The sequence below is a fragment of the Aotus nancymaae genome, unplaced genomic scaffold, assembly GCF_030222135.1.
Source record: "Aotus nancymaae isolate 86718 unplaced genomic scaffold, 86718_ANA_hifiasm-v0.15.2.pri h1tg000004l, whole genome shotgun sequence".
In the NCBI taxonomy this organism is placed as follows: Eukaryota; Metazoa; Chordata; class Mammalia; order Primates; family Aotidae; genus Aotus; species Aotus nancymaae.
In genome coordinates this window covers 32,504,384-32,515,056 of record NW_026988415.1, presented here as the reverse complement: position 1 = coordinate 32,515,056, position 10,673 = coordinate 32,504,384, and positions in this window count along the sequence as shown.

Below are 10,673 nucleotides of genomic sequence, written 5' to 3'. Positions count from 1 at the left end.
GGAAGGGCAGCTGGGCATTTCTGGAGCAATACTGCCATCAAGAGGAACTCGTTTGGCAACCCCGCGCACCCTTCCGTGTCCGTGCCTGGGGAGGAGTGGCTTGAGACCGCCGTGGGGGACGAGGCAGGACTAGGGACGGTGCTGGGCCGGATCCCAGCTCTCTGAGGCCCGACAGAAGCAGGGTCTGCCGTGCTTTCGGGTCGTGGCAGCCCCAGAGACAGGTGCCAGGACGGGCTGGGCAGCCGGGACCCCTGGCGGTCCCGGTACAGGAAGCCACGGCTCGGGAGCCTGGGGGCGGCCATGATGTGGGCGGGACTAGCAGAGGCCTCGGCCAAGGAGCTGGGTCCTCGGCCCCGGGAGGCTCCCTCGGCCACGCTGCACCCCAGGGAAGAGGGGCCCCTCCCAGAGCGGGGTTCCGTGGCGCTGGGAGCCCGTGCGGGCCGCTGCTGCCCGGCCCCGGGGCGTTCCTCCGTGCGTCTTAGGGAGGAAGGTGGGCCGCGGGGGCGTCCGGGGGAGCGTGTTCCCAGACGGTCCTCGACCAGGCGGACGCAAGGCCAGGCCCCCCCTGACACAACGCGCCCACGCCTCCTGGAGACGTGTGGCCCTGTCTTGTTGTGCCCATGTCCCCGAGGTTGTCTGGGAGCGGGGCCGTCGTACCCGGTGGTGCTCCTTTCTGCCTGGGGGCCTTCCGGGGACCCCGGTCGCCTTTGCGGGTGCCCAGGCCCTTGACCTGTGATCAGAGGCGCACCGACCGACGGGTTCGGTGGCAACGTTTGAGTAGTGGAGACTCTCTGGGCATCAGCTAAGGGGGACCGGGGCCTTGCCAGGCCTGCTGAAGTCCGGGAAGCCGAGAGCACCCAGGAGGAAGAGACCCGTCGGACTCGGCCTGGGGACAGGCTGCTCTGGGTCACAAGGGCCTGCTGTTCAGGCAGCAGCATCCCCGTGCCTCTCCTCAAGGGGGTCTCTGAGGTAGAACGGGGCCAGTCCTAACGGGACGTGCAGGGATGAGGCTCGGAGGACGCGTCCCTTTGCAGGACCGGGTCTGGTTCCCCAGCAGACCGGGCCATCGCCAGGGGCTTTCTGGCCCTTCCGAGGGTGCTCAGGAGTCTCCCAAGTGAACAGGGCCTCCTGTCCAAAGGGAGGCTATCAGTACCACGTCGCAGAATTCGGGAGTGAAATAGGAAGGTAGAGGTGACGGGTGGAACGTTTCATGGTTTGGTTTGGTTTGGTTTGGTTTGGTTTGGTTTGGTTTGGTTTTGGGAGGACTGAACGAAGGCACAAAAGGACGCCATGGGCCTCTGAGGCCCGAAACCCTGGAAGCAGAGGACCGAAAGCAGACTAGGTCTCGAGGGTTCATGGTCCTCCCTTGAGCCCGAATCCAGCGAGAGAGTGAGCCAGGTGGATGCCTCTGCCCCTCCTCACCCGTGTGCAGAGCCACTGCCATCCAGACAGACATTCACCTTTTCACCACAACGCACATCGAAACTTGCGCGCGGTCCGAGGTACCCAGCAAGATCGGGGTGACGTTCTACTGGGACCTGCCTCGCCGTGGCTTGGGGACCCAGAGAGCGGGTCCTCGGGGTGGCGGTACAAGCGGAGAGGGTGTTTCCGGTCTCGAGCACTTCTCCTGCCACCTCTCAGCCTACCTGCACGATTTCTCACACGTTCACTTGCACCTCTTACCGTTTTAAAGGCACATGTTGGTGGGAAGTCCCAGAGAGTCAAAGAAACCCATAGACATAGAGACAGAGAGAGCAGAAGAGGAAGCGGGCCCCAGTGGAAGTGGGTGAGAGAGTGTTGGGGTTGAGCGTGCCACGAGAGAGAACGAGAGTGAGAGAGAGAGAGACTCAGAGAGAGGGGAGAGAGAGAGAGAGGGGGGGGAGGGGAGAGAGAGAGAGAGAGAGGGAGGGGGGAGAGAGAGAGAGAGAGACTCAGAGAGAGGGGAGAGAGAGAGAGAGAGAGACTCAGAGAGAGGGAGGGGGAGACAGAGCGACAGACACACCCACACCTGCACGCACACGCACATGCACACGCACACGAAATGAAAAGAAAGTCCACGGGGATCAAGGAGTCTGGAAGGGGCCAGCGAGATAGCAGCTTGGGGCAGTGTTGCCTCCGTTTCCTCTGTCTTGAGGACAACGTTGAATGTCTGTGTGTTCCTGCAGCAGACGTTAGGCCTTTGCCCAGGCCTTGAGTGCCCCGACGACGTCAACCTAGAGTAGCCCCCCCAGCATATGTTTGAGGGGGAAGAGCGGAACACTTGGGTCTTGCCCACGTACCGTGCCCCCATGGCACACACCAGGCCTCCGCGGCACGCGCGCCTCTGTGGGTTTTCTCCGTCAAGCCTTCTGGGCAGAGCCGTCCAGAGGTTGACGTAGGCCAGGTGTGAGGAGGACAGGTGTGTCTGGCGGCGGCACCTGGCTCCCCTCCGGTCCGACCCCGGCTGGCGTGGGCTCCCCCGTCACCGCCACGCCGGTGTTGCCACGTGCCAAGGGCCAGGGACCCGGCCCCGCTATGCCGGAGCTGTAGGTTCACCTGAAGTTTGGGTCCAAACCCCCAGGGGCCAGTGGCGCGCCGGTGACCTCTGACCTTTGACCTCTTGGTCAAGCTGGCTTGGCAGCGGGCCGTGACAATGCCCCGCTACAAATGTCTCCCGCAGGGCAGGGGCCGGGCTGGGCTCCTACTGTGCGCCCAGTCGCCTTCTCTTCCCTGCCGGTTCCACCGCCCTCCCCTGCTGAAAGGCATCCTTAGGGATGCGGTTAGGTCGGGTGCATCGCCAGGGCGGTCCAAGGGGGCCGCTTTCTGGTTTGTCAGGAAGGCGGGCTCGTAGGAGGACCCGGCCGCGGCCCGTCCGCCAGGGACAGGGTCCGGCAGGTGGGCCAGGGGTGGCCCGAAGTGGCCGAGGTGGTGATCGGCCATGTTGGCGTTCGGCGCGCGGGTTGGCGTTTTTTCCTCAGCAAAGGGCGGAGGGACAGGACCTGGGGGAAGGGCAGCTGGGCATTTCTGGAGCAATACTGCCATCAAGAGGAACTCGTTTGGCAACCCCGCGCACCCTTCCGTGTCCGTGCCTGGGGAGGAGTGGCTTGAGACCGCCGTGGGGGACGAGGCAGGACTAGGGACGGTGCTGGGCCGGATCCCAGCTCTCTGAGGCCCGACAGAAGCAGGGTCTGCCGTGCTTTCGGGTCGTGGCAGCCCCAGAGACAGGTGCCAGGACGGGCTGGGCAGCCGGGACCCCTGGCGGTCCCGGTACAGGAAGCCACGGCTCGGGAGCCTGGGGGCGGCCATGATGTGGGCGGGACTAGCAGAGGCCTCGGCCAAGGAGCTGGGTCCTCGGCCCCGGGAGGCTCCCTCGGCCACGCTGCACCCCAGGGAAGAGGGGCCCCTCCCAGAGCGGGGTTCCGTGGCGCTGGGAGCCCGTGCGGGCCGCTGCTGCCCGGCCCCGGGGCGTTCCTCCGTGCGTCTTAGGGAGGAAGGTGGGCCGCGGGGGCGTCCGGGGGAGCGTGTTCCCAGACGGTCCTCGACCAGGCGGACGCAAGGCCAGGCCCCCCCTGACACAACGCGCCCACGCCTCCTGGAGACGTGTGGCCCTGTCTTGTTGTGCCCATGTCCCCGAGGTTGTCTGGGAGCGGGGCCGTCGTACCCGGTGGTGCTCCTTTCTGCCTGGGGGCCTTCCGGGGACCCCGGTCGCCTTTGCGGGTGCCCAGGCCCTTGACCTGTGATCAGAGGCGCACCGACCGACGGGTTCGGTGGCAACGTTTGAGTAGTGGAGACTCTCTGGGCATCAGCTAAGGGGGACCGGGGCCTTGCCAGGCCTGCTGAAGTCCGGGAAGCCGAGAGCACCCAGGAGGAAGAGACCCGTCGGACTCGGCCTGGGGACAGGCTGCTCTGGGTCACAAGGGCCTGCTGTTCAGGCAGCAGCATCCCCGTGCCTCTCCTCAAGGGGGTCTCTGAGGTAGAACGGGGCCAGTCCTAACGGGACGTGCAGGGATGAGGCTCGGAGGACGCGTCCCTTTGCAGGACCGGGTCTGGTTCCCCAGCAGACCGGGCCATCGCCAGGGGCTTTCTGGCCCTTCCGAGGGTGCTCAGGAGTCTCCCAAGTGAACAGGGCCTCCTGTCCAAAGGGAGGCTATCAGTACCACGTCGCAGAATTCGGGAGTGAAATAGGAAGGTAGAGGTGACGGGTGGAACGTTTCATGGTTTGGTTTGGTTTGGTTTGGTTTGGTTTGGTTTGGTTTGGTTTGGTTTTGGGAGGACTGAACGAAGGCACAAAAGGACGCCATGGGCCTCTGAGGCCTGGAAGCAGAGGACCGAAAGCAGACTAGGTCTCGAGGGTTCATGGTCCTCCCTTGAGCCCGAATCCAGCGAGAGAGTGAGCCAGGTGGATGCCTCTGCCCCTCCTCACCCGTGTGCAGAGCCACTGCCATCCAGACAGACATTCACCTTTTCACCACAACGCACATCGAAACTTGCGCGCGGTCCGAGGTACCCAGCAAGATCGGGGTGACGTTCTACTGGGACCTGCCTCGCCGTGGCTTGGGGACCCAGAGAGCGGGTCCTCGGGGTGGCGGTACAAGCGGAGAGGGTGTTTCCGGTCTCGAGCACTTCTCCTGCCACCTCTCAGCCTACCTGCACGATTTCTCACACGTTCACTTGCACCTCTTACCGTTTTAAAGGCACATGTTGGTGGGAAGTCCCAGAGAGTCAAAGAAACCCATAGACATAGAGACAGAGAGAGCAGAAGAGGAAGCGGGCCCCAGTGGAAGTGGGTGAGAGAGTGTTGGGGTTGAGCGTGCCACGAGAGAGAACGAGAGTGAGAGAGAGAGAGACTCAGAGAGAGGGGAGAGAGAGAGAGAGGGGGGGGGGGAGGGGAGAGAGAGAGAGAGAGAGGGAGGGGGGAGAGAGAGAGAGAGAGACTCAGAGAGAGGGGAGAGAGAGAGAGAGAGAGACTCAGAGAGAGGGAGGGGGAGACAGAGCGACAGACACACCCACACCTGCACGCACACGCACATGCACACGCACACGAAATGAAAAGAAAGTCCACGGGGATCAAGGAGTCTGGAAGGGGCCAGCGAGATAGCAGCTTGGGGCAGTGTTGCCTCCGTTTCCTCTGTCTTGAGGACAACGTTGAATGTCTGTGTGTTCCTGCAGCAGACGTTAGGCCTTTGCCCAGGCCTTGAGTGCCCCGACGACGTCAACCTAGAGTAGCCCCCCCAGCATATGTTTGAGGGGGAAGAGCGGAACACTTGGGTCTTGCCCACGTACCGTGCCCCCATGGCACACACCAGGCCTCCGCGGCACGCGCGCCTCTGTGGGTTTTCTCCGTCAAGCCTTCTGGGCAGAGCCGTCCAGAGGTTGACGTAGGCCAGGTGTGAGGAGGACAGGTGTGTCTGGCGGCGGCACCTGGCTCCCCTCCGGTCCGACCCCGGCTGGCGTGGGCTCCCCCGTCACCGCCACGCCGGTGTTGCCACGTGCCAAGGGCCAGGGACCCGGCCCCGCTATGCCGGAGCTGTAGGTTCACCTGAAGTTTGGGTCCAAACCCCCAGGGGCCAGTGGCGCGCCGGTGACCTCTGACCTTTGACCTCTTGGTCAAGCTGGCTTGGCAGCGGGCCGTGACAATGCCCCGCTACAAATGTCTCCCGCAGGGCAGGGGCCGGGCTGGGCTCCTACTGTGCGCCCAGTCGCCTTCTCTTCCCTGCCGGTTCCACCGCCCTCCCCTGCTGAAAGGCATCCTTAGGGATGCGGTTAGGTCGGGTGCATCGCCAGGGCGGTCCAAGGGGGCCGCTTTCTGGTTTGTCAGGAAGGCGGGCTCGTAGGAGGACCCGGCCGCGGCCCGTCCGCCAGGGACAGGGTCCGGCAGGTGGGCCAGGGGTGGCCCGAAGTGGCCGAGGTGGTGATCGGCCATGTTGGCGTTCGGCGCGCGGGTTGGCGTTTTTTCCTCAGCAAAGGGCGGAGGGACAGGACCTGGGGGAAGGGCAGCTGGGCATTTCTGGAGCAATACTGCCATCAAGAGGAACTCGTTTGGCAACCCCGCGCACCCTTCCGTGTCCGTGCCTGGGGAGGAGTGGCTTGAGACCGCCGTGGGGGACGAGGCAGGACTAGGGACGGTGCTGGGCCGGATCCCAGCTCTCTGAGGCCCGACAGAAGCAGGGTCTGCCGTGCTTTCGGGTCGTGGCAGCCCCAGAGACAGGTGCCAGGACGGGCTGGGCAGCCGGGACCCCTGGCGGTCCCGGTACAGGAAGCCACGGCTCGGGAGCCTGGGGGCGGCCATGATGTGGGCGGGACTAGCAGAGGCCTCGGCCAAGGAGCTGGGTCCTCGGCCCCGGGAGGCTCCCTCGGCCACGCTGCACCCCAGGGAAGAGGGGCCCCTCCCAGAGCGGGGTTCCGTGGCGCTGGGAGCCCGTGCGGGCCGCTGCTGCCCGGCCCCGGGGCGTTCCTCCGTGCGTCTTAGGGAGGAAGGTGGGCCGCGGGGGCGTCCGGGGGAGCGTGTTCCCAGACGGTCCTCGACCAGGCGGACGCAAGGCCAGGCCCCCCCTGACACAACGCGCCCACGCCTCCTGGAGACGTGTGGCCCTGTCTTGTTGTGCCCATGTCCCCGAGGTTGTCTGGGAGCGGGGCCGTCGTACCCGGTGGTGCTCCTTTCTGCCTGGGGGCCTTCCGGGGACCCCGGTCGCCTTTGCGGGTGCCCAGGCCCTTGACCTGTGATCAGAGGCGCACCGACCGACGGGTTCGGTGGCAACGTTTGAGTAGTGGAGACTCTCTGGGCATCAGCTAAGGGGGACCGGGGCCTTGCCAGGCCTGCTGAAGTCCGGGAAGCCGAGAGCACCCAGGAGGAAGAGACCCGTCGGACTCGGCCTGGGGACAGGCTGCTCTGGGTCACAAGGGCCTGCTGTTCAGGCAGCAGCATCCCCGTGCCTCTCCTCAAGGGGGTCTCTGAGGTAGAACGGGGCCAGTCCTAACGGGACGTGCAGGGATGAGGCTCGGAGGACGCGTCCCTTTGCAGGACCGGGTCTGGTTCCCCAGCAGACCGGGCCATCGCCAGGGGCTTTCTGGCCCTTCCGAGGGTGCTCAGGAGTCTCCCAAGTGAACAGGGCCTCCTGTCCAAAGGGAGGCTATCAGTACCACGTCGCAGAATTCGGGAGTGAAATAGGAAGGTAGAGGTGACGGGTGGAACGTTTCATGGTTGGTTTGGTTTGGTTTGGTTTGGTTTGGTTTGGTTTGGTTTGGTTTGGTTGGTTGGGAGGACTGAACGAAGGCACAAAAGGACGCCATGGGCCTCTGAGGCCCGAAACCCTGGAAGCAGAGGACCGAAAGCAGACTAGGTCTCGAGGGTTCATGGTCCTCCCTTGAGCCCGAATCCAGCGAGAGAGTGAGCCAGGTGGATGCCTCTGCCCCTCCTCACCCGTGTGCAGAGCCACTGCCATCCAGACAGACATTCACCTTTTCACCACAACGCACATCGAAACTTGCGCGCGGTCCGAGGTACCCAGCAAGATCGGGGTGACGTTCTACTGGGACCTGCCTCGCCGTGGCTTGGGGACCCAGAGAGCGGGTCCTCGGGGTGGCGGTACAAGCGGAGAGGGTGTTTCCGGTCTCGAGCACTTCTCCTGCCACCTCTCAGCCTACCTGCACGATTTCTCACACGTTCACTTGCACCTCTTACCGTTTTAAAGGCACATGTTGGTGGGAAGTCCCAGAGAGTCAAAGAAACCCATAGACATAGAGACAGAGAGAGCAGAAGAGGAAGCGGGCCCCAGTGGAAGTGGGTGAGAGAGTGTTGGGGTTGAGCGTGCCACGAGAGAGAACGAGAGTGAGAGAGAGAGAGACTCAGAGAGAGGGGAGAGAGAGAGAGAGAGGGGGGGGAGGGGAGAGAGAGAGAGAGAGAGGGAGGGGGGAGAGAGAGAGAGAGAGACTCAGAGAGAGGGGAGAGAGAGAGAGAGAGAGACTCAGAGAGAGGGAGGGGGAGACAGAGCGACAGACACACCCACACCTGCACGCACACGCACATGCACACGCACACGAAATGAAAAGAAAGTCCACGGGGATCAAGGAGTCTGGAAGGGGCCAGCGAGATAGCAGCTTGGGGCAGTGTTGCCTCCGTTTCCTCTGTCTTGAGGACAACGTTGAATGTCTGTGTGTTCCTGCAGCAGACGTTAGGCCTTTGCCCAGGCCTTGAGTGCCCCGACGACGTCAACCTAGAGTAGCCCCCCCAGCATATGTTTGAGGGGGAAGAGCGGAACACTTGGGTCTTGCCCACGTACCGTGCCCCCATGGCACACACCAGGCCTCCGCGGCACGCGCGCCTCTGTGGGTTTTCTCCGTCAAGCCTTCTGGGCAGAGCCGTCCAGAGGTTGACGTAGGCCAGGTGTGAGGAGGACAGGTGTGTCTGGCGGCGGCACCTGGCTCCCCTCCGGTCCGACCCCGGCTGGCGTGGGCTCCCCCGTCACCGCCACGCCGGTGTTGCCACGTGCCAAGGGCCAGGGACCCGGCCCCGCTATGCCGGAGCTGTAGGTTCACCTGAAGTTTGGGTCCAAACCCCCAGGGGCCAGTGGCGCGCCGGTGACCTCTGACCTTTGACCTCTTGGTCAAGCTGGCTTGGCAGCGGGCCGTGACAATGCCCCGCTACAAATGTCTCCCGCAGGGCAGGGGCCGGGCTGGGCTCCTACTGTGCGCCCAGTCGCCTTCTCTTCCCTGCCGGTTCCACCGCCCTCCCCTGCTGAAAGGCATCCTTAGGGATGCGGTTAGGTCGGGTGCATCGCCAGGGCGGTCCAAGGGGGCCGCTTTCTGGTTTGTCAGGAAGGCGGGCTCGTAGGAGGACCCGGCCGCGGCCCGTCCGCCAGGGACAGGGTCCGGCAGGTGGGCCAGGGGTGGCCCGAAGTGGCCGAGGTGGTGATCGGCCATGTTGGCGTTCGGCGCGCGGGTTGGCGTTTTTTCCTCAGCAAAGGGCGGAGGGACAGGACCTGGGGGAAGGGCAGCTGGGCATTTCTGGAGCAATACTGCCATCAAGAGGAACTCGTTTGGCAACCCCGCGCACCCTTCCGTGTCCGTGCCTGGGGAGGAGTGGCTTGAGACCGCCGTGGGGGACGAGGCAGGACTAGGGACGGTGCTGGGCCGGATCCCAGCTCTCTGAGGCCCGACAGAAGCAGGGTCTGCCGTGCTTTCGGGTCGTGGCAGCCCCAGAGACAGGTGCCAGGACGGGCTGGGCAGCCGGGACCCCTGGCGGTCCCGGTACAGGAAGCCACGGCTCGGGAGCCTGGGGGCGGCCATGATGTGGGCGGGACTAGCAGAGGCCTCGGCCAAGGAGCTGGGTCCTCGGCCCCGGGAGGCTCCCTCGGCCACGCTGCACCCCAGGGAAGAGGGGCCCCTCCCAGAGCGGGGTTCCGTGGCGCTGGGAGCCCGTGCGGGCCGCTGCTGCCCGGCCCCGGGGCGTTCCTCCGTGCGTCTTAGGGAGGAAGGTGGGCCGCGGGGGCGTCCGGGGGAGCGTGTTCCCAGACGGTCCTCGACCAGGCGGACGCAAGGCCAGGCCCCCCCTGACACAACGCGCCCACGCCTCCTGGAGACGTGTGGCCCTGTCTTGTTGTGCCCATGTCCCCGAGGTTGTCTGGGAGCGGGGCCGTCGTACCCGGTGGTGCTCCTTTCTGCCTGGGGGCCTTCCGGGGACCCCGGTCGCCTTTGCGGGTGCCCAGGCCCTTGACCTGTGATCAGAGGCGCACTGACCGACGGGTTCGGTGGCAACGTTTGAGTAGTGGAGACTCTCTGGGCATCAGCTAAGGGGGACCGGGGCCTTGCCAGGCCTGCTGAAGTCCGGGAAGCCGAGAGCACCCAGGAGGAAGAGACCCGTCGGACTCGGCCTGGGGACAGGCTGCTCTGGGTCACAAGGGCCTGCTGTTCAGGCAGCAGCATCCCCGTGCCTCTCCTCAAGGGGGTCTCTGAGGTAGAACGGGGCCAGTCCTAACGGGACGTGCAGGGATGAGGCTCGGAGGACGCGTCCCTTTGCAGGACCGGGTCTGGTTCCCCAGCAGACCGGGCCATCGCCAGGGGCTTTCTGGCCCTTCCGAGGGTGCTCAGGAGTCTCCCAAGTGAACAGGGCCTCCTGTCCAAAGGGAGGCTATCAGTACCACGTCGCAGAATTCGGGAGTGAAATAGGAAGGTAGAGGTGACGGGTGGAACGTTTCATGGTTTGGTTTGGTTTGGTTTGGTTTGGTTTGGTTTGGTTTGGTTTGGTTTTGGGAGGACTGAACGAAGGCACAAAAGGACGCCATGGGCCTCTGAGGCCCGAAACCCTGGAAGCAGAGGACCGAAAGCAGACTAGGTCTCGAGGGTTCATGGTCCTCCCTTGAGCCCGAATCCAGCGAGAGAGTGAGCCAGGTGGATGCCTCTGCCCCTCCTCACCCGTGTGCAGAGCCACTGCCATCCAGACAGACATTCACCTTTTCACCACAACGCACATCGAAACTTGCGCGCGGTCCGAGGTACCCAGCAAGATCGGGGTGACGTTCTACTGGGACCTGCCTCGCCGTGGCTTGGGGACCCAGAGAGCGGGTCCTCGGGGTGGCGGTACAAGCGGAGAGGGTGTTTCCGGTCTCGAGCACTTCTCCTGCCACCTCTCAGCCTACCTGCACGATTTCTCACACGTTCACTTGCACCTCTTACCGTTTTAAAGGCACATGTTGGTG